General features: G+C 39.5%; 1 protein-coding gene and 2 pseudogenes across 10 annotated transcripts in view; 1 reads left to right on the top strand and 2 right to left on the bottom strand.

Annotated features, from left to right (window-relative positions):
• Window positions 1-19418, bottom strand: part of RARB (retinoic acid receptor beta) — a 647500-nt gene that overhangs the window by 100677 nt on the left and 527405 nt on the right. The gene's annotated exons all lie outside the window — the stretch shown is intronic.
• Window positions 865-983, bottom strand: LOC118602203 (annotated as a pseudogene).
• On the top strand, window positions 12726-12844 carry LOC118602595 (annotated as a pseudogene).

Below are 19418 nucleotides of genomic sequence, written 5' to 3'. Positions count from 1 at the left end.
AAGACTGTGATTATGGCATTTTCCTGGACTTTGTCAGGTGAACCCCTGAGAGCTCAACCCCTGTTAGACCCAGAGGCCAATGCTCTCAATCCTTTTAATCCCCAATTAATTAAAACTCCCTGGGAATACCAATGAAAAGGCAGCCCATGCTCTTAACCGAGAACCTGAACTCACAACATCAGAGACCAAGGTCTAAACTTGCACAGTTTAGATGTCCTAGGAAGGGCAGCGAGCCAATGCATTCAGGTCACAATATTCTTTATTTTACAGGAACACGATCCAGGGAAGAAATGCTACTAGGTAATATAAACTGAAAACCCACAGTAAGAAGAGATTACTCAGTCAGATAAAATGTCTTTTAATTTAGGTAAAAAAAAAAAAAAAAAATGCCTTTTTAAAATTTCTAAAATGTGACCTTGTTTAAAATAATATTTTAAAGTGGCCAGCTATCACATAGGTCTGATTATTATAACCTCATTCTAATTGTAGCCATTTAATGCATCAGGTTTTATGATCAATAATCTCAAAATGAAATTTTGGGATAGAAAGTTTCATAAGGCAAGTAAACACTACTAGTTAGAACAGCTGTTTTTTACAGGCCAGGCCCAGCTTCAGGGACGTACAACCTGTATAGTCACACAGGGCCTCACACTTAAAATGACCTCATGCTTGGTTTACTGCTCTACTGTCGCTGTCTTGAAATTCTGAAACTTTGGAACAAGAGGCAAGCATTTTCATTTTGTATGGGTTCTGCAATTATTTAGGTCAACCCTTGGTTGACCTCACAGATTGAAAGGACCTTGTCAGTTTACAACCCCTTATTTTTTTATTATTATTTTTTTATTTTTTTATTATTATTTTTTATGCCTACAGCACCTCGTCTTCCTAGGTGGTCTCCCATCTGAGTACTAACCAGGCCCAACCCTGCTTAGCTTCCGAGATCAGAAGGGATTGGGCATGTTCAGGGTGGCGTGGCTGTAGACAGGTTCCTGCAAATTAAGAAGCCTGCCCTAGCTCTAGAATACCATCTACAGCAAAGGTTTCCAACCTGTGAAGTCTTGGATGGTCTCTCTTTACCTCTGGTTGACTATAAAACTAGTCTTAAGATTGTAGATTAGACGGAATTAAGCAAATTCACCACAACCACATGATTCCCCTCAGGATGCCCCCTGAGGCTTCTGAGCAGTTCTATGGCCCCAGTAAGAGCCAGAAAAGGAAACCATTCAGGAGGTAGTTTATGTTCTACTACTAAACTTTATCTTCTATACACATAAGGGGCTTCAGAGGGGGCTGGAAGGAACAGAAAGAATACAAAGAACTTTTTCAGAATTGGATAAAATTTTCTCCCTAATGGCATATCTATTTAGGCGCAATTTCAGGAGGGTGTCCAGAAGCTTATTCTGACCCCGACGTGGAAGACATCCACACAGAGAGTAAATGAGAAAGAAAGTGAAGAATATGAGATTAAAAAGTTAATCTGTTACCCAAAGAATTTCTGATGAGCAGGTTAAATATTATAAATACAGTATCTTGGGGATCACTTCTACTCTTCTCAAGAATTTAAATTGAGAGATGGCTGGGAGAAAAATTTAAGGCAGAAAAAAACTCTAAAATGGACGATTTCACTGGGCTCCGCAGAGCTGTCTTTAAATCTGGTCTTGAGAATTTCCTTTAAACCAACCGAAGACATCTGTTTTCTAGATTGCTTGGGTCAGTTATTTTGTGCCCTTCCATGGTGAAACCCATAGTAACTGATTTATTATCAGGGTTACTCTAAATATAACAGGGCGAGAAGCCAATGCATTTAAGTTTTTTTAATTCTCAATTATTTTACGGAGAAAATGCCCGAAAATAGCTCCTAAGCTTCAGCCCAGGAGTTAGCAGACTCCAGCTGCTTTGCACATCAATTACAAAATCTGAAGAGGGGAAAAAAGGTAAGCAGAAGTAGATGCTCAAATCTACTTAAATTCTGTCAAAGAGCATGATTCTTTAAATCTCTTTTAGAAGTCTGGCATGCAACATTTCACCGTCGACACCGTCAGGACTTAGCTCTGTCACAACCGCCGGCTGATGACAATGTACACACTGTAGCAACTCTGCATATCACATAATTCAAAGGCCATTCACAGACACCGATAATTATGATGTGCTTGCATTGTTTTATGATGTTAAGAAGGGCCAAAATTAGAAAAGGAAAATATGCTTGTCCACAATTTGTTGTACTTTTTCCAAGTTAATTTAATTTTCAAGGCCATTCTGGAATCTTCTCACTGGAATTTTTCTCACTCATTTTAAATGTGGTTACATCCTGAATCTGTAGTGAAGAGGAAGAAATCCTAGAGGAAGAGCAAGTAGGAGAAGGGAAGCCATTTAAGTCTTCAAGAGTCAGACAACTAAAATAATGGGTATTTATTGGATGCAGTCTTCTGCTTCTCTGCTCTGATAGCACAACAAACCTTGCTACCAGTTCATTGAGAAAATATTGCTTAAGCTTCAGCTTTCAAAACAGATTCTGCCCTTGTATGGAAAAGCCATGGTGATTCCAGGCTAAGATCTGTTACAGTGCATTATCCCAAATCCACGACCTTTAAACACTGAGATCATCAACAAAATGGTTTAGCGCCTGCCTGAACCATTTTTAATTCTCAATGATTATGTAGAAAATGCCCCCAAATAGCTCTCTTTTATGTTTCTCTCAAAGTTGTACATGCTCTTTGTCCAATTATACTTATCTAGGCTCCCCAAACCTTGAGTTTTCTCTTTCCTCTGTGCCTTTACACATGTTGTTCCCTATAACTCAAAAGTCCCTTTCCTGCCTTGTCCTTTGGTTCACACCAGCTCATGCTCTGAAATATAGTCCCAAGAGGGGTTAGGCATCTGTGAATCCCCACTCACCACCCTAGCATACCCTGTTGTAACATTCATTCCACAACGTCGCAGTGATTGATCTTTGTGTCTCATTCTCCCTCAAAACAGGAGTCCTTTGCAAGCAGAGGTCCTTTGCAAGCATAACCATCCTTGTGATGGAACACGTGTATCTTTGATAATTAAGAAAATAACATGTACAAATTATTTTGCCTTTTAGATATCATATGGAGATTCCACATAGAAGAGAGGGAATGAAAGTTCAAAATAAAAACCTAAATTCAATAAATATAACCACCAGTAAAATTCCTTAAATATAAAAAAAGGAAACAGGAGGTTAAATTTTCAATAGTAAAATTCCAGTATCATAAATTCAGATGGACATCCTAACTTGATGAGTTATTCCAACCTCCCTTTTTTTCTTATTCTAAATTAGCAAGAAATAGGCTCAAATTTCATCCATAGCTCCTCTTTCTTGATCTTTAAAATTAAAGTTGCTATATTATGTCAGCACAGTGCCAAGATTTGAAATTAAGTAGGTCCCCAAAGCAATAGGTAAAACTCTTTCAAACAACATGAACTTGTCTGCAATTAGCACATTATTATAGTTTCCACCTAAGTACCATGCTATATAAAAATACACTCCTGGAGCTACTACTGTTTTGAGGAACTTAACTTTTGTGCTTTCTGTACCTATTTTATAAGAGAAAATCTGACAGAATACACACAATCAATTTTTTAAGTGTTATTTCTCTGCTTTTCCATTTCGTACCTGACTTTAGTTGCTAAAAAGAGAAGCTGCCTTCTGATTAAACTGGAGAGAAGGGGGGAAATGGTCCAAGTAATAAAAAAGGTACCTGACAATTAGTTAGATTGTACGCCAGTTTTCAATTAAAGGCAGCCTAATGGATGTAGCGGGACCTGTTTTATTTTTCCTGACAGAGCCTTTATTTTTAAAGTCTTAGCTTCATTTTCCAAAATTGCTCACTTTAGACAGAAGAAACATATATCTTGAGTGAAAACCTATATGTTCTTCTATTTCCTGTATCAAAATTACATTTTTCTCCTCTGTGGCTACTTCCCAAAGCCTTCTGCTGCCTGGGATGAGCTTGTTAGCAGATAGCCATGCCTGAGATTATACTCTGGTCCAGAAGAAGGGGTGTCAGATCTGACTCCCCAAGCCAGAAAGCCTCACCTGAAAGCTTTGAGAGTGTTTGACCCTATTTTTGCTCTTTTCAGAAGATTCTTCCATAGAACATTATTTTCCCTTCTAATTTTCTCCAGAAGGACAAAGAAGATAACTTCGGAGGGTGTGTTTATTTTGAACCTATCTAAAAGCACTCTTGAGCATCTGTGTATGGAACTGGGGAATTATTTTCCTTACATCAAACAGGACTGGAAATTTCCTTGGATGTTGTTGGCCTTCTTCCTTGGAACACACACGTTTTTTAGGACTGATATTTTTATCCAGAGTTTTCTCAAATGAATAATTAAAAAAAAGTCCATAAGCAGGTGTAGGGAAAAGAGCTAGGCCCCCATAAATCATGATCCAGCTACATTTAGCCACCAAAGGATTGAATGACTTTTTATAAACAGCTTAGCAGTTTTGTTTCTGTGGGACAGCACTGTCCCTAGACCTTGGGGATGTGTGGGGGCAATTCCCTTTACTGCCAACAGGAGTTATAGCAGCTGGGTAAATCCTTCAGGATTGGATCAACCACCAGCTCAGGACTGAAAAATAAGTTGTGAATCACATGATCCTGGTAATTTGAGATCTAACATGTCTTTAGGGGGAAGACCTAATCCATCGCATATTAATTCCTATTTGTTTTTAACATCACCTGAAGTTTACTTTGTTCAGACCAAAGACGCTGCAAGAGACACATCAGGGCTGAGCATCACACCTTAGCGAGCATTAGAACAAACCTGGTGAAAGGCAGTGACACAAAAGGAACGCTTTAATTCTGCCAAGAAAACAGAAAGGGCTTTTAAGAGACTCTGAATTCATTTATAATTTTAGGTTTCCAAATGGCTTTTATGAGCTTGCTTACCCAAAGTATTTCAGGGCATCATCTCCTTTAATTTTTAATTTTTATCCACGCTGTGCTCCAAAAATATACCGATCTGAATCATTGCCCCTCATCTTGTTATCTTAATGGGGGAAGGATAAAGTATCACGCTGGCCATTCCGCATTAGGTGTCCTCATTTACAGATTGAAAAAAAAAAAAAGTGCCAGACATAAATTATTTAAAATCTATTGTATCAGTGTGTGTTCCGTAAGCATTTACTACCGGCAAAGCAGACAGATTATTTTTCACTTTTAATTGTGTTGATACCTTATCTGCTTTGTTGAAAGTGGAGAGTGGTATGTGAAACCACCTCTCACGTTGAGGAAGAGAGAAGAAGCTATGGGGTCTATTATTTAAAGCCAAAGTAACCCATTTAGTGGGCATATCTTTAACACACTACTAAAGAAGGGAAAACCTGGACTTGTTACTTACGTGGGTAATGTGTCTATTACTGTGTCAAGCATGAATGAGGGTAAAACAGAGCCAGGGTCCTTAAAGCAGCTCTTAACTGAGGAAATTAGTGACAGCAGACACTTCATGTCACCATCCAGGCACAAAGGCAATCATTGTGTATTAACGAGAAGGAAGAGCATCCTCCTCTCCCTGCCCTTCAAATCTCAGGTATGTTGTAAAGCAGAGGTCCCCAACCTTTTTGGTACCAGGGACCAGTGCTCCAATAAGAATCTCGTGCCTGATGATCTGAGGTGGAGCTGAGGCAGTGATGCTAGTGCTGGGGAGCGGCTGCAAATACAGATGAAGCTTTGCTTACTCACTTGCTGCTCACCTCCTACTGTGTGGCTCCGTTCTTAACAGGCCATGGACCAGTACTGGTCTATGACCCAGGGGCTGGGAACCCCTGTTGTAAAGCATAAAAACATATATCAAATGCTATCCTTTCCAGGTGTGCTTGAAGACCTTGGCCTGATCTAAAGAAAGTAATTAGAGCAATGAAAATATATTTAGATAATGAAATTAGTAATCTCTGATTGAAATAAAATTGTACGTAGGATATAAGGATTCCCTACTAGAAATTCAAAATGAGCCCTAATTCTCCCTTTAAATCCCTAAGACCATCATCAAGAAATGCCCACAGGTACCTGCTATGTCAGTATGTTGCCAAAAGTACCTCACCATTATCCGAACTTAAAGTATCCCTTCCAACACAGCAACTCAGGAATTCATTTGGGCGAATCAACAGATAAGCGATAGAGTATAAACAGATAGTGACTATAGATTTGTTCTGATGTGGTTTATCAAGTTGAAGCCTTGTCATAACTCTTTAGCTTTTTTTTATCCTCGGCACCAAATCTAGTACCGTACCTGGCTTTCAGTAAATATTTGCTCACCTGCTTGGGTGGAGGGTGGTGTGGACGAATGATTCAGTTTGCCAAACACCCTTTGCCAGGGTGGTAGGATGGCCAAAGAGGAAAAGCACCCAAGAGGAAGTCCAAAGGGCCATGCGCTGGTTTTACACTCTGTCTTTAACTGGCTTTGGGACGCTGGGCAAACTGTCGAACGGCTAGTGCAGTTCCATTTCACGCCTTTGAAATTATCTCTACGCACCTTCTAGCACTGACATTTGAGATTTCCATGCTTCTGAACAAGAAAACACACACTCACACGTCCCCAGCACGAGCCTCAGGTCTGTATGTTTTGTGAGGCATGTCTGATTTGGTAAATGTAAAGAGATGAAGAGAGCCAAAAGTCTTCCAAATATGGGGCCTTGTTGCATTGAGTCAAGATCCAGCAAACAGACAACTCCCAACAAAATAACCAAGTTAATACCAGGACACAAAAATGAACTGCATCACATGTGACATTTGTGAGTTCCATTTCTACACTGTCAAATATAATTTGTGGCAACCCACATCAAGGAAAGCCCAAAGTTAGCCACCATGCTGTTCTTACTCTCCAAACCTCAGCACCCCAATCCAGGGCGAGCTTCAAATTGAACTCCTGACCTTTCCGGCAATTATCCCCGGAATCTAGACAGGCCCATCATCACCTCTAGTCAGCACACGAGAGGGGCCGCAGCCAGGACCGTTCTGCCTCTGCTCCCGAAGGGAACCAGAGTGAGGGAGAGGCTCCTGCCTTCTTTTCCATCTGGTTTCTCCAATAAAAAGGGGGGGAAAAATAACAAGAAATGAAAAGTATACAATTAAAAAAATTACATTTAACTTCCTTTTGCTAATGTCTGTACGATGATTTTTGGCCTGGCAGGAGATTCCAGATGGGCCGTATAATGAATATAATTTAATACGAAAAACCGGAGTTCAAAGAAACACATTTTTCCAAGTCAGAAGGTAGTAGGGTTGTCTCACACTGTTTAATGCAAAATACCAGAGCAAGTCATTGTGTTTCTTTTCTTATTGCACATTGGCCTTTAAACTCAATATCACTGTGGCCAGACCCGAAGCCATCAAAACCCGAAGCTGTCACTCTCCAAAATGGGGCTGGCACCCGTGCAGCCAAAGGGCCAGAGACCACTAACCGCACAACGTGTTTTCCTCTGGGGTCTCAGGATTTATACCACCAATTAAGGCCATAATGAGTGCCCCAGGTTGACCTCCTAGGAGCACGAATTAATTAAGCACAGTATTTCTTAGTAAAGAATGGCATTTTTCCAAACGAGTTATGTAAGGTAGCCGTATTTCCTGATATTACTGTGCTTCCATGTACAATTCTTAATTGTTAACACCAGTAGAACAATCCAGGAACCTGGCTTAGTTTATGTTTTTAATTTGACAATAAAAGAAAAGAATCTTTACTTTTATCTGGGGTGGGGGGGTAGAGGATGTTTTGAGCATATTGTGGGTATGTGAAGCACAAAATTATTTACATTAGTCATATAATATCACTCCTTTTAATTACCAGCATCACCACAAAAGATGGGAGCTAGGGCTCATATTCATAATCTCCTTCCCCACTTTCAAAAACAAAGACCTGTGTTTTAAACCAATTTGTTTTCCCAAAGTTCTTGTGGTTCTAAACATTTTGTAGATAGGTTGAGAGAGAGACAGAAAGAGACAGAGAGAGACGGAGAGAGACAGAGAGAGACAGAGACGAGACTAAGGCTTCCATTTTGTCAACTACATCTTAGGTAGTCTAATCCAAGGTTTGACTGACTCCTGTGAAGAGCCAGATGCAAACCTTTTACCTTTTAAGCTGTAGACCATATAGTCTATACCGCAGACACTCAACTCTGCTGTGGTAGGGTGAAAGCTCCCATAGACCATTAATTCATAAATGAATGGGCGTGGCTGTGTTCCAAGAAAAACTTTAATCATAAACACTGAATTCGATTTCACATAATTTTCATGTGTCCTAAAACATTCTATTCTTTAAGACTTTTTTTCAAGCTCTTAAATTGTAAATAACATTCTTAGCTTTCGACTGTACCAAAACAGGCAGGTGGAGGACCAGATTTAGCCTGTGGGCTGTAGTTTGGCAACCTCTGGTCTAAAACATATGTGTATTTTTAAGTAATCAGTGAGGTTTGAGAAAACACAATCTCTCTTTCTCTTTGTCACACACACACACACACAGTTACACATAAATACACCCTGAGTGTCAACATCACGGTCTCTGACACCATCAATGAAGTACAGAAAAAAAAAAAAAATGTGGCTTCAAGAATATCTCTGTAGTGCTATGAACCTGAACATGAAGAAAATTTCAGCCTTGAAGAAACATTACGAGGGTGGAAGGAGAAAGACACCTCCCTTCTCTGGCCCTTTCTCATGAAGAAAATCCCCACTCTAAGTCAGAAATCATGTCCTCTCCTCCTTTAAAAAGTTAACAGAGCCAGTGCAGAGATGGAAATCCCTACTTGCCAATTAATGTATTTAACTCTAAAGAGCAGGGGCTTTTTAATTTAGTTCATCCATCACTTAATGAAACATTTTGGTAGAAAATATTAGGATTTCCAAATAACTTTATAGCTCTGTAAATTGCCAACATACCATCTGCAATTGAATTAACATTTATAACCAAACAGAAATAATAAATAAAGCAAATTATGCCGCAAATATTCGTGAATTCCCAATATGCACTTGAGAACGATAATTAGCATTTTATAATCACGCTTCATTTTCTTTATCTAACTCTCTGTCACATTAATGATAAAATGTTTGAAACTGTGCTCTAACAGCAAACGGCAGTACAAGCTCTAGATTAGCCATTAAGTAACATGGAGAATGAAAACAGTTTGTGCTGCTGACATTACACATCCAGAGAAGTTTTACTCCTAATCACATCCCCAGTCTCCCTGGCTTCTCTCTCTCTCTCTCTCTCTCTCTTTCTCTCTCTCTCCATGCTACCAAAATAAAAGCCCAAGAAGCCAATGTTTTATTTTCACCATCTGAACCTATGAGCTAAAAGCATGCATTCTTTCATCAGCAGAAAAAAAAAATATGATTTAAAAATTTATTATGCTCCTCTGATACATAAAACTGAAGGGGTCTAGGGGTCAAGAAGCTTAAGTCATTCAAATGGAATAACGCTGGTCCTCAAACAATTCCTTACGAACTTCTCTCTCATTATGATCTGACATCCTCGACTATGCCATGTGTAGTTTTTTTCCTAGCTCCAAATAAAAAATAACTCGACTAGATAAATCAGTAAAGAGTAAACATATATATATATGTGTGTATTTTTTCAACTAGACTTTCCACCAATTAGAAAAATGTCCCCAAAGTGTCAAAGTTTCCCATTATCTTCCTCCAAAATCACTTCTTTAAAACACTTGCATCCAGATGCTTTCTTGATTCTTTTCTCCCTTGTGCTCCTCTCCCATTTGCACTTGACATTTCAGAGCTTTCTCGCCGGGTTGCTTGGCTCCGTGTGGAATTCCCACAATCCTTCGGCCACTGCTGATCTATGTAATATAGTAGCCACTAGCCCTATGTGGCTATTGAACACTTGTGACGTGGCTGGTTCAAACTGAGACGTCTGTAAGTGTAAAAAGTAACCTCGGATCCTGAAGGCTAAAGCATGAAAAATAATGTAAACCTCTCAAAAGTTTTATATCAATTCATTGTAGAAATGATAGCGTTTTGGATATTGAATGAAATAACATTCATTATTGAAATTAACTTCACTTGTTTCTTTTTACTTTTTTAAAAATGTAGCTATTAGAAAATTTTAAGTTATGTATCTAAATCACATTTTTGGCTAGCATTATATTTTCATTGGACAGCCCTGGTCTAGCGGGTCCTAAATGCAATGATGTCTAAAATTTTTTGTTGAGTGCATGCTCTGCTATTGACAAAAATGACTATTATTAAAGGCAAAATCAAGTAAAGATTTTAATCAAATAAATCCTGCACGAGTCCCATCAGGCAACTGCAGACACTTCAACGAATAGGAAGCTTGGTCTCAGGCTGCACACTGGGCATAATCATATTTTTATGGTGATAAGTTTTCAATGCAACAGAGATTTACCTAGAGATGGAGGGAAAGTAGAAATGATTCTAAGGGCTACAGTATGCTCAATCTCCCCGCCTTTCTAGGTCCTACTCTCAGGGTCAGAATCCTAATAGTAGAGGCAGGCTAGTGGTTATGGGCTTGGGTCCTGCTGCTGGGTGGCCTGGGTTCAAATCCCACCTCTGCCTGTTGTAAACTGTGATCTTGGACACGTTCATTGAACCTCTCTGTGACTTGTTTCCTTATCTTTAAAGTGGAGATAGTAATATTTTCTATCTCATGAGGTTGTTATGAAGATTAAATGAGCTAACACACGTTAAGAGCCTAAAAAACAAATATTCAAAAATATTAGCTATTATTATTATTACTTGCCTACCTTGAAAGGGAGACAGTAGCTTTTACAATGCAAATGGAAGTTGCAAAAGGTGCAAGTGAATCAGAAACACAAAGGAAAGTGAGATCAGGAAAGAAAGCAAGCTAGATGGAGGTGGAGAGAAGAAGAAAAAAAAGTCCGGAAGGTAACACAGGCACAGTAAGGTGAGGATGAAAAGAAATGTTGTTCCGCTGGGATCTCTCAAATAAGCCATGCCTGTCACTAGCTGATAGGCTTATTCAGTGACCACAGCTCACAGGTCACATGTACCTAACCAAAGGAGCTGTTAATTTTAATAGTTTATGCATTTTCATTTCAGGTTAAAAAAGGAAAGTACATGCTGTGGGTTTCTGGACCAGCTTTTTGTTTATTCTGCTAAAGTTTTTCACAATATTTTTAATTGCAGGGAAAAATTTTAAAAACTTAATTCTTTTATTCTCATCCATGATAACTTTTTTAGCATCTAAAGCAGAAGTTACAAACTGCTAATCTGCAAACTTAATGGAGCCAAAAGACATGTTTATTTTGGCTCAGACAATGGTGGCCGGCACAGTCTTTTAAAAACTTTTAAATTTGTTGCCAGTGTTTAAAAAGTAGGAGATTTCAATTGCAAAACAGATTGACTTAATGTTTCTGCCTAATATTTTCTTGATTAATCATTGTATGGTCTGAGTGTTTTCCAGTAGTGAAATGTCTGAAAAAGCAGAAAAGACCTTGAGAAAACTATAGTCCTCAAATCATAGACAGAGTTACTTAAAGTACTGGAAAACCTGGCAATGCTAGCCCCACTTTCTCATAGGGCAGTGACTCTCAAAATGTGGTTGCCAGACAGCACCCTACATTACCTGGGAACTTAACAGAAACGCAAATGCTCAGGCTCCACCCCAGAGAGCTACTGGCTTTGTTATACTGCCCACCACCCTCTAGTGAGTCTAATTAGCCTGCATCATTCACTTACCTTTTGGCCCTCCAGATAAAGTACCTAAATTCTCAACAACAATAGTAAAACTAGCTCCAATGAGGAAAAAGTAAATACAACTTCTCAACAGGGTAATTTTTGCAGAAAATGATTAAGTATCCTTTTACTCTAAACTCAATTAAGTAGATTGGAATATGTAATGACTTTTAACTTCAGAATTATATGAAACGTGACCAAAATGCATCCTTGCCATACTTTCAAGGGGTAATGAATCAGAGAATGTCAAAGATGAAAGTAAGTAACATTAGTAATTATTTGAAACTGACCAGGCTCAACTCATAGGTGGAGAATAAGGTTGAGAGAGAGAGAGAGAGAGAGAGAGAGAGAGAGAGAGAGAGAGAGAGAGAGAGAGAGAGAGAGAGAGAGAGAGAGAGAGAGAGAGAGAGAGAGGAAAAGTGAAGTAAGCTGGGGCCCACTGACTTGGCCCAGGTCCTACACCTCTCCTAGACTAGAAAATGTGGCAGTAACAGTACCTTCTTCATAGGGCTGTTGTGGGGATTAACTGAGTTAAAATATGTGTCTAGCACATGGTAAGTGCTAGATCAGTGCTTTACTCATTAAGGGAACACTGTTTATATTCTATTCTCAAAATAATTCTAATGCTCAGATGAGTTTTTAATCCTCATTCTACAAAAAAATGAAACTAGGTTTCATTGGCTTGTCCAAGAAAGTGGTGGAGGCAGGATTTGTACCCAGGCCACCCAATTCCCAGTCCAATGGAAATCACAAGCTTAGACCGAGGGGATGCCAACCAATAATAGGAAAAGCAGGAACCACACCACTGCAATATTCCATCTCACCAAGGCTGAGCCCACGGTAAAGTACACAAATCTCTCTTTTCTAAAAAAATACAAACAATCTTTCATTATTCTGGGATAATGGTCAATTTGTGGGTCATCCAAGTCCTCTTCCCAGCCTCCTGGTTACTGCACTGCTGGTAATGCATGAACAGGGGAAGGGAGAAAAGTCAAATGAGTCTATTTCACTCCATGTGGTTATTATTCAAAACATTCAGTCTATGGCCAAGCCACCCTGAACAGGCCCGATCTCATCTGATCTCAGAAGATAAGCAGGGTCGGGCTTGGTTAGTACTTTGATGGGATACCAGCTAGGAATACCAGGTGCTGTAGGTGATTAAACAAAATAAAAGGGAAAAAAAAAGAAAGAAAGAAATGCAATAGCAGAGGGGTTGAAACACACAGCGAGGCTAATATGATCCCTGGATTCTGTGATTAGTGATAATCCAGCCTCCTTTATAATAGATAGCAGAGGCTTGGTAGGTGGTAACCCAGTGAAATGTTTGAGACAAGGAAGAGATCTGAAGACTTTTGAGCTCTCACAACTCTGCCTACCTAAGGAACAATTAAAAACCACCAAAAATGCTTTTATCATTCTCTGGATCTCTTTAAAATCCATGGAATTCCGTATTTCGAAAAGTCATTGCTACAAGTAATTATTTATAAAAGATCTGAACAAAATTCAGAACATTTCACTTTTTAAATTTCAAATAGGAACAAATTAATAAATTGTTTTTTTGGGTTTTAATATAATTTAAAAGGTAAAAAAGGAAAATAAAGTTTACAGTCAGAGAAGGGCACAGACTTCATACCACTACTCACAACAAAGTTGAGATTTTTCAAAGCAGCCCTCTAAAATACAGTAAAAGATCGCTCATTTCACAGTGCAGTATACCATAGTGAAACCAATGAACACACCATGATGGAGTCACTGAGTAATTTTTAAGTAAATACCCCTGCATATTTTCTCACTGCCCTTCCTTTGACATGCTGTACTTTACAAAAATTCATGTCCAAGTTCAAAGAGAAAGAAAAAAAAGAAAGACAGACAGCATTTTTTAAACAGCCCGGCCTTGGAAATATGCACAGAATTTATGCATGTTTCAAGTGCTCCTTTTCCTTTGCCAGAGGGTGTAATTAAAGGCCCATAGACAACTTCCAAACTGAGGCCAAAGAGAATTTCGGTCAAAGTCAATGGGAGTTCAGCACCCTGACCATGCACAAGAATAGCTTGCCCAAAAAGAAATAAATAACCATCTTGGCAGGGACCACAGGGAAGCACAGGCAAGAGGGCATCTCACATTAGAACTTACATTTCATAAAACTACAAATTCACTCGGTAGCCTAGAATCGATAAGATAATAATCATATGATGTGACACATGTCAGGGGAAGGCAGGGAGCCTAAACTTGAGGCTGATCCTTGGGAGATCAGCCAACAGTCCGGTTCAATAAAGCTGGCAGAGCTGGGTCTCGCTTGGGCCTTTGGGTTTACCTTTTCCTTCTCTACTGTCAGAGACATTACACATGCCCTGAGTGTACTTCAGTTTTTTAGTTACCCATGAAGCAAGAACCCACTCATAGCAGCTTAAAGGTGGGTGGCAGCCCAATGCTCCCCCATCATTTAGTGCAGTGAGCGCATGCCCTAAAGCAGGGCAAGCCTGCGGTGGAAAACCACGGTTCCCCCAGACCCTCTCGGTTCCCACCTGTTCTTCAAAGTGAGCCTTGAGTCTTCCTACTGCATAAAGATGCATATTTTTTCCCACAACAGATGCCCAAGAATGAGCCGCATACCTTATCTGACATCTATCTGAAGAAAGTGCCTATGACGTAAAACAAAACCCTGTTTTCAGCAGATGGAATTGTCAAAAGATGCCGCCATGATATCTCCCACTTATAGATGTTCTTCGAAAGTGCCCCTAGCTCTGTCCCAATGAGAGAAGGGTCTACGTCCCTTTCCCTTCAAACTAGGTGGGTCTGTTACCGCTTTAAACAATGGAATTCGACAGAAGAGACACTATGGGACTTCCGAGGCTAGGAAATAAAAGGCCATGTGGCGTTTCCCTTGCCTCCTATAACTCTAGCTTTCAGACCTGTGAGCCATCGTGTAATAAGTCTGATGACTCTGAGACTGCCATTTTGTGAAGAAGCCCATGCCACATCGAGAAGCTACATGTAGGTGCTCAGATCAACAGGCAACAGCAACTACCAGACGGATCACTGAAGACACATGCAAACAATACCACGTCTCAGACATCGACTGCCAGATGTCGAGGCTTCTCAGCTGAGGTCCCAGGCAGTAGGGAGCACAGACGAGCCGTCCCCACTGTGCCCCATCTAAATTCCTGACCCACAGAATCTGTGAGCAGAAAAAAAAAAAGTTATTCTATGTCTCTAAGATTTGCAATGATTTGTTACACAGTAATGGTAACTGGAACACACTGTTTGGATGATTAAGGGTCATTTGAACCCTATACCATTCTTGATCTCATACACTTGTTAGAAATTAAACCCTAACGAAGAAGGGGTTCCTCTTTCTCGGTCTTACCTGCATGACAAGTTATTATAAACAGCAAGAAGATATTGTATTCATGAACTCTCAGTAAACGCAGTATGCCCTATACTTGTTAGTAATTATAGGATTTATCATTTCATAATGAAAAGAAGGCATCTATTATTTCGCTGGTGTATATGACAAATGGGGAAAGACCAATATTTGAAATTCAAAACCAGTTCAACCTGAGGCTGAGAGGTGACCTTAATAATTGATAAGAAAATAGTCACCCTTGGCACATACCATCATCCATCTCAACAGGTGGGAAACTGAGCCCAAACGTCGTTCCTGCGCCACTTAGTCCATGCCCAGGAGCGGTGTGGCGATGGGGAGCAGGGAACAGACAGCAGGGCAGATGGAGCAGACACTTCTGCATACTCGCGAGTGCTCACGGATCTTACCTCTTAAAAATACTAATGGAATAAACAGTGATGCCACTGGCATTGTCGTTCTTCTTTTCCTATCTGGGACATTTTCAGCTAACATTGTCCTAACCACGTTCTTCTCCATCTGCCCCCAAGCCTCTCTGCCTTGGGATAATTTAGACTTAACACAATCATTGGGCACAAATATTCAGTTTTTCCATATCTCTCCTACATATTACCTATTATAGAACTATTTGACCTTTATTTAGTGCCCACATCGTGCCTAGTTTTGTTATAGGTGCCGGAAATACAAAAGAGAACGAGACGTACAAAGGCCCTCTTCTCATGGTACCCATGTACTAGTGGGAGGGAAAGAAAACCAGTGAATGTATAAACAATTAATAAAATAATTTCGAATCGTAGTAAGTACTGCAAAAATGTCCCACTACGGGAACCCTGGCATGTCAGGATGGCTGCCAGCACTTCTATTTCAATGAAGACTCATCATGCCACATTGGAGAAATGGTGATTATACGGAAAAGGAAGCTGTAAGCCCAGGACTGGATCCCTCACATCAAGACAGGACTAGCAACCGTCCTTTAACTTCTTGGGGGGTGACCTACAGAGGTAGAAAAGATCATTGAAAAATAAAATGAGAGATATGTTATGATCAAATTCAGTTCAGAGAGATGAAATTTTGGGTAGGATATAATATATATATTTTTCCCCTGACTCTATCCTGGTTAAGGAACTTGTAAAAAAAATTTAGCAGAGAAGAATGGTATAGCAAATAGGAGGCGCAGACAAATAAGAGTGTTTCCTTACCCAAGGGGTTTTACATAGACCAATAGAGTTTGGTAGGGATGGGGAGAGAACTCTCCTTCCACGACGTGTGGATGCAGCTGTATGGAGGAGATGAATGCTTTGAGAATCACACGAATATGGCAAAAGAAACAATCTTGGAGCAGAGAGGGTTAAACGTTAGCAATGTTTACCACTCTTGTTCATGCTCTTTTTCTAGACACGGGGTATGACTGCATTTCTCTATTCCATTTGTAAGGCCATAAGAATTGTTTTAGTCGATTTTATTGTACATGGAAGTAACAGATGGGAGTAGAGAGGTGGCTTGTATCCCACCCAGCAAAGCTTCAGAACCAAAGACTTAGCCACGCCACTCTGTGCTTCCAGTCGGCTTGAAGAAAAAGCAGCAAGTATAATAAAGACATCGAGTTTCAAAAAATGACCTAAATCATTTTTTCTATCCAACTGAAGTTGTTTCCTACATCCTTGGAGGAATTTCAGCTTTATTATTTTAAAATAAGTTGTAATACTAAATACTAAAATACTTAAACATAAATGTAAACATATCTTTGGTTTCCACCACATGCTTAGAACAACTGGTAATGCCCCTCCACCCCCGTCCCCTGACATAATACGGTCAAAGATTAGTTCCTTGGGGTCACTATTGTCTCTCGCCCAATGCTTCTGTTGCTACCAGCATACATAGTAGAGAATAGAAATACTATTTCTGAGGCCCATGGCTCATCAAAGATAAGATGGATGACACAGAATCGAATAATAAAGGAATATCTGATCTAGGCCCACTGATTCAAAATACTCTTTTAGATTTTTTAAACCATCAGGTCCACGATATCAATTCTGTGAACTCTCTCTCAGCAAACATCCCACATGTAGGTGCAGCAACAGAAATAATTTCATTATCAGGTTGGGTTTAAAATCAAATATAGGTGGTGACAATTAGACTCATTTAGGCTGTTATGTAATTCATAATTTTATGCAGATCCTACCTGCCGCAAATATTTATACAAATAAGTTTGATATCTGATGTCTAATTTGTACATGAAACTCAATGTTTTGGTCAACAAGCAAAAATTAGCACCAAATCATCATTTAAAAAGAACATTATTTCCCACCTAACTCTCAGAACAGGAAATAATCATGTAAAACCAACGGACAAGTAGATTAAGAATTCTACATTGAATTTCATTTGGGAGAAATAATCAGAAGTAGTAGACTCAATCTCTAATGCCCTTCTCCATAATTCTAGCAATGGACTGGTAACTTTCAGACTTCTTTTATCACAATTCAACACAACAAATATACTGAAAGCTATTCATGCATTTTAGCATAATGTTTTTGATGAAATTATAAACATGGTATATTATGCATTCAAATGGAAAAGATGCCATCAAAAGATGTTATGGAGTACTAGGACTATAAATTTGTTAACTTAGGATACCAACCAGTTAAAAGAGCATCTAAAACAGGAGAATATGACTCTTGAAACTGATAAATATAAAGAACATCCCCCCTACACCAAATTCTATTATTCTGAAACAAATTGTTTATGTTAATAAGGAGTCATATAAATTAAGTTATCAGCTCTCAAAAGTATTTCTTGGCTAAAAATATAGCCACACTCCCAAAGTCCCCAGATATAGCATAGTTTACCTATGATCTGAATATGACATGCAGAAGTAAGATCCGAACTAAAATTCTCATTTTCCTGAGGAGCAGTCAGATGATCCCTGCTGGGTTTGACTAATAAGGATAATTTTCATGATTTGGGGGACTTTCCAGGCCTGTGTGAATGGTGGTGTTGTACACTTAAAACGTTGCTATTTTCAGATTCGAAAGCACAGAGATAAACTAACATTGCTTGACCATTCTAGTTTCTCCAAATTTGTTTAGTCACGAACATCTTCTATAAAACCAAAGACTTTCCCCCTTCACTGACCTACCTCAGATTTTCCTACTGCTCATTATGTTAAGGCTCACAGAACCTGAGAAGTATATTTTACATGCTCCAGTTCAGAGCTGTGGCCAATACAAAGGATTTTTTTTTTTTTCCAGGCACAGAAAAAGCCTCCATAGAAGCAGAACTAAGAGGGTCACTGAAGATTTTGCTTTTCCTTATTGGAGTATTTGCTTTGCAAATCCACCAGTCTCTGTTATAAATGAAGCATTACATGAAATCCTGTGAGGGAGGCGGGGACCCATGTTAAAACCCTAGGGCTGTTTCAGGAACACTTGAGAACAAGTTAATAAGTTAAATTTACTGTATATGCTTCTCACATTTTGACACCAGTGAATAGGAAGCAGACACCATGGCACTCGGGCTACTTCGACTGTACTGACAAGTTTGATGACAAACTTTATAAAAACAGTTCTACCTTGTACACTTAAGCAGCCTGTACTTTGCTGCTTTCGAAATAAAACAAAACCAACCCAAACAAAAATGCCCTAAGCGACAGTGCTGGCCACAGATCTGGTGCCAGAAATCCGGGCAGGACGTTGCTAGCAAAGGAATGTCATCTTTTCAATATGGAACAAGGAATACAGCTCTAATGGGGGCAGGCTTGCCAGAACCCCAGCTTTTCTCCTCCACTCCAGACAATGCAAGCATTGTACAGGCTGGAGAGGCACACAGATTTGTATTCTCCTCTCTAGACTTTTTTTTTCAAGGATGAGTTCTAAGGTCCATAGGATAAAAATTTCCCCCTTTTGGCATTGCTTATCCACATGACACATCTAGCCACCCTTCCGAAGTGGAAAAATACTTAACAACCACAAAAAGACACTGTTCATAAAAGGAATGAGAGAAATTCCCATCCCTAGGAAATTATCATGATAAGAGAAACTTAATTACAAGGAAGTATCTAGAAAGATGTGTGGTTCTCACGACATGAGTGTTGTCTTATACTACTGTGATTCTTGTGCTTAAGGACCCATATTTTTGGTACAACATGAAAACAGAAAACAGCTATTTCATCTGGTGCTCCCCAGAACGGATGGCAATCCGCTTCCAAAACTGGAGGAAGACCTGGCTTTGTAGGTCTTAATAAGAGACATATGTCCGTCTCCAAGAGTTTGCTTGCCGAAGGGATTTTCTGGGGTCATCCTGGCTACATGTGATGTTTGTCTTGTGGGCTGACACTGAAACCTAACCCCTGATAAAGGTTTAACTCCAC

Source organism: Rousettus aegyptiacus, unplaced genomic scaffold, assembly GCF_014176215.1.
Source record: "Rousettus aegyptiacus isolate mRouAeg1 unplaced genomic scaffold, mRouAeg1.p scaffold_m13_p_4, whole genome shotgun sequence".
Classification (NCBI taxonomy): domain Eukaryota; kingdom Metazoa; phylum Chordata; class Mammalia; order Chiroptera; family Pteropodidae; genus Rousettus; species Rousettus aegyptiacus.
Note: the sequence above shows the minus strand (reverse complement) of the source record. Positions and strands in the feature narration are given on the sequence as shown.